Here is a 4506-nt window from a genome sequence, read left to right as displayed (position 1 = left end):
CTGACACAGCACCCCGACACGACACCGCCGACATCCCGACCCCGACACGGCACCCCCGACTCCGACACAGCAACCCCACCCCGACACTCGCACCTCCTGGAAAGGTGCTCTTCGGCCTTCCAGAGGCCGACGGGGTCATATATTTGTGAATTATGAGTTAGGTCCGGTATCCAATTATTATTATGTACATAAATAGATATTATTAATTAGTTCATGTTATTAGGTATTCAATTTTTTATTATGTTCATGATGATGATACAAACTTAAATTTTTTATTATGTTTATGTTGTACTAATTTCGTTTACTCTTTGTCGTTGCAGGTGTTGATAGATGGTGGGCGCGGGTCGAGAGCGCTCTGAGCCTCCTTCCTTGGCGCGTGCTGGGAGGGGTCTGGTTATTCCACCCCAGCACCTTCAGAGAGCGCAGATACCAGTGGGCGCATCTTCTTCGGTCGGGAGAGGTCGGGGAAGACGAAGAGGGGTGCAGGTAGAGGTACACGTGGAGGCGGGAGAGGTAGGAAGGCTGATGTGCCTTCCTCGCCGCCAGCCCCATCTCATTCTCCGAACCACCGGAGTGCTCCGTCTCAGGTGGACCCATCTGACTTGGACCCGTCTCGGACTTCGGTCCACGAGCCTCAGGTCGCCGAGCCTACGTCCGACGAGACTTGGGTCATAGAGTCTTCCTCCCAGGAGACTCGAGTCCCAAAGTCTTCATCCCACGTGACTCCGGAGACTAGCGGCCATGCTGATGGTGGCGTGAAGACCTTTTCTGACGATAGCTACAGCGAGGGCGAGCTGGTTGAGGGGGGTGAGGGAGTCCTAGATTAAGGGGTCCGTGATGACCCACAAGTGTAGGGGATCTATTGTAGTCTTTTTGATAAGTAAAAGTGTCGAACCCAACGAGGAGCAAAAGGAAATGACAAGCGGTTTTCAGTAAGGTATTCTCTGCAAGCACTAAAATTATCGGTAACAGATAGTTTTGTGATAAGGTAATTCGTAACGGGTAACAAGTAACAAAAGTAAATAAGGTGCAGCAAGGTGGTCTAATCCTCTTTTTAGCAAAGGACAAGGCTGACAAATTCTTATATGAATGAAAACGCTCCCGAGGACACATGGAAATTATCGTCAAGCTAGTTTTCATCATGCTAATATAATTCGCGTTATTTACTTTGATAATCTGATATGTGGGTGGACCGGTGCTTGGGTTCTGCCCTTCCTTGGACAAGCATCCCACTTATTATTAACAACTCTTGCAAGCATCTGCAACTACGAAATAAGAATTAAGGTAAATGTAACCATAGCATGAAACGTATGGATCCAAATCAACCCCTTACGAAGCAACGCATAAACTAGGGTTTAAGCTTCTGTCACTCTAGCAACCCATCATCTACTTATTACTTCCCAATGACTTCCTATAGGCCCAAACAATGGTGAAGTGTCATGTAGTCGACGTTCACATAACACCACTAGAGGAAAGACAACATACATCTCATCAAAATATCGAACGAATACCAAATTCATATGTCTACTTATAGCAAGACTTCTCCCATGTCCTTAGGAACAAACGTAACTACTCACAAATCATATTCATGTTCATAATCAGAGGGGTATTAATATGCATATAGGATCTGAACATATGATCTTCCACCGAATAAACCAAATAGCATCAACTACAAGGAGTAATCAACACTACTAGCAACCCATAGGTACCAATCTGAGGCTTTGAGACAAAGATCGGATACAAGAGATGAACTAGGGTTTGAGAGGAGATGGTGCTTCTGAAGATGTTGATGGAGATTGACCGCCTCCCGATGAGAGGATCGATGGTGATGACGGTGGTGAGGATTTCCCCCTCCCAGAGGGATGTTCCCCCGACAGAACAGCTCCGCCGGAGCCCTAGATTGGTTCCGCCAAGGTTCTGCCTCGTCACGGTGGTGTTTCGTCCCGAAAGCTTCTTTTTGATTTTTTCTAGGGAGAAAGACATCATATAGCCAAAGATGGGCACCGGAGGCCTGCCAGGTGGCCCACGAGGCAGGGGGAGCGTGCCCAGGGGGGTAGGGCGCGCCCCCACCCCCGTGGACGGTGGGTGGCCCCCCTCTGGTATTTTCTTCGCTCAGTATTTTTTATTAATTCCAAAAATAAATTATGCGGAGTTTCAGGACTTTTGGAGTTGTGTAGAATAGGTCTCTAAAATTTCTCCTTTTCCAGCCCAAAATTCTAGCTGCCGGCATCCGCTCTCTTCGTGTAAACTTTGTAAAATAAGAGAGGAAAGTCATAAGTATTGTGACATAATGATTAATAATATCCCATAATGCAATAAATGTCAATATCAAAGCATGATGCAAAATGGACGTATCAACTCACCCGAGCTTAGATCTTGCTTGTCCTCAAGCGGAAGCCAATATCAGAAAATATGTCCACATGTTTAGAGATAGAGGTGTCGATAAAATAAAATACGGACATGAGGGCATCATGATCATTCTTATAATAGCAACATATATAAATATTGTCATATGATTTCTTATACTAAAGTAATAATCTATTCACAATGTCAAGTATGAATCAGAAACTTCATAGAAAACTAACAAACTATAATCTCGGTCACTGAAGCAATTGCAATTTATCATAACATCGGAAAGAGTCAATATAAGAGCTTTTCAGCAATCCACATACTCAACTATCATTGAGTCTTTCACAATTGCTAACACTCACGCAATACTTGTGGGTATGAAGTTTTAATCGGACACAGAGAAAGATAGGGGCTTATAGTGTTGCCTCCCAACCTTTTACCTCAAGGGTAATGTCAACAATAATAGTTCATGCTAACTTACATCCAATTGGATATATATATATCAGGATCTTTCCAATACAATGTGCTTGCCAAAGGATAAAATGTAAAAAGGAAAGGTGAAGATCACCATGACCCTTGTATGAAAGTATAAGACAAAAATAAAAGATGGGCCCTTCGCAGAGGGAAGCAGAGGTTGTCATTGCTTTCAGGATTGGATGCACAAAATCTTAAAGCAAACGAGTGTCACTTTATATTGCCACTTTTGATATGGATCTTTATTATGCAGTCCGTCACTTTTATTTCTTCCACATCACAAGATCGTATAAAGCTTATTTTCTCCCACACTAATAAATCATACATATTTAAGAGCAATTTTTAGTGCTTGCAATAATGAAAACTTACTTGAAGGATCTTACTCAATCCATGGGTAGATATGGTGGACTCTCATGGCAAAACTGAGTTTAAGGATATTTGGAAGCAGAAGTAGTATCTCTACTTGGTGCAAATAATTTGGCTATCATGAGAGGGAAAGGCAAGCTCAACATGTTGGATGATCCATGACAATATACTTTATTTCGGATATAAGAAAACATAACCCATTACATTGTCTTCCTTGTCCAACATCAACTCTTTAGCATGTCATATTTAATGAGTGCTCACAATCATAAAAGATGTCCAAGATAGTATATTTATATGTGAGAACCTATCTTTCTTTATTACTTACTATTAATTGCAACGATGACAAAAACTATGTTTGCCAACTCTCAACAACTTTTATTCATCATACTCTTACTATGTGAAGTCATTACTCTCCATAAGATCCATATGATCTCTTTATTTCTTTTTATTCTTTCTTTTTCTTTTATTCCCTCCAGATCATAGCAAGATAGCAAAGCCCTTGACTCAAGAGTAATCCTTATTATATATAGCTCACGGACTCAATTACGTATAGGGATGGTAAAGCAAAACTCAAAACTAGATCATTATAAAACTTTATTCTACTAGATCCAGATATTACCAAAGGGATCAAACTAAGAAAAACGATAAAGATATGAGTGTGATGGTGATACGATATCGGGGCACCTCCCCAAGCTTGGCAGTTGCCAAGGGGAGTGCCCATACCCATGTGATTATGTCTCCTTCTTCGGAGGTGATGATGATGGAGTTGTTGATGATGTAGGCTTGTCTTCCATCTTCCAAGGCATAGACTCACACTACTGGATCCACTTCTTTGTCGTCTGCCACTTCTTTGCCGTCAATTTCTCCAAAGCAGATGGCAAAGAAATAGTTGATGGCACATGTTATTTTGCCATCAGAAAGTACTTTGCCGTCAGCTTGCGGACGACAAAGAGTTCTTTGATGTCAGTTGGCCGACGGCAAAGAACCTTGTGGGCCCACAAACGCAAGGTTGTGGCTAGGTCAGCTCTTTGTCGTCTGCCATTTCTTTGCCGTCCGCTAGCTGACGGGAAACAATTCTTTGCCGTCCGCTAGGCTGACGGCAAAGAGGGTAGGGGGCCCACCCAGGCACGGCGTTGAATCGCTAACCTCCCCCCGCCGTGAACGCATGCACTCTCTCTCTCTCACCCACCAGCCCGCCGCCGCCGCCCCATCCCTTGTGCCAGTCGCCACCCATCCCCGCCGTCCTACCGCCCTGTCGCCGCCCCCTCCCGCCCGTTGCCGCCATCCTGCCGCCCCTCCCCTCTGTCCTGCCGCCCC

The sequence above is a fragment of the Triticum dicoccoides genome, chromosome 7B (assembly GCF_002162155.2).
Source record: "Triticum dicoccoides isolate Atlit2015 ecotype Zavitan chromosome 7B, WEW_v2.0, whole genome shotgun sequence".
Taxonomy (NCBI): Eukaryota; Viridiplantae; Streptophyta; class Magnoliopsida; order Poales; family Poaceae; genus Triticum; species Triticum dicoccoides.
This window is presented reverse-complemented; position numbering follows the sequence as displayed.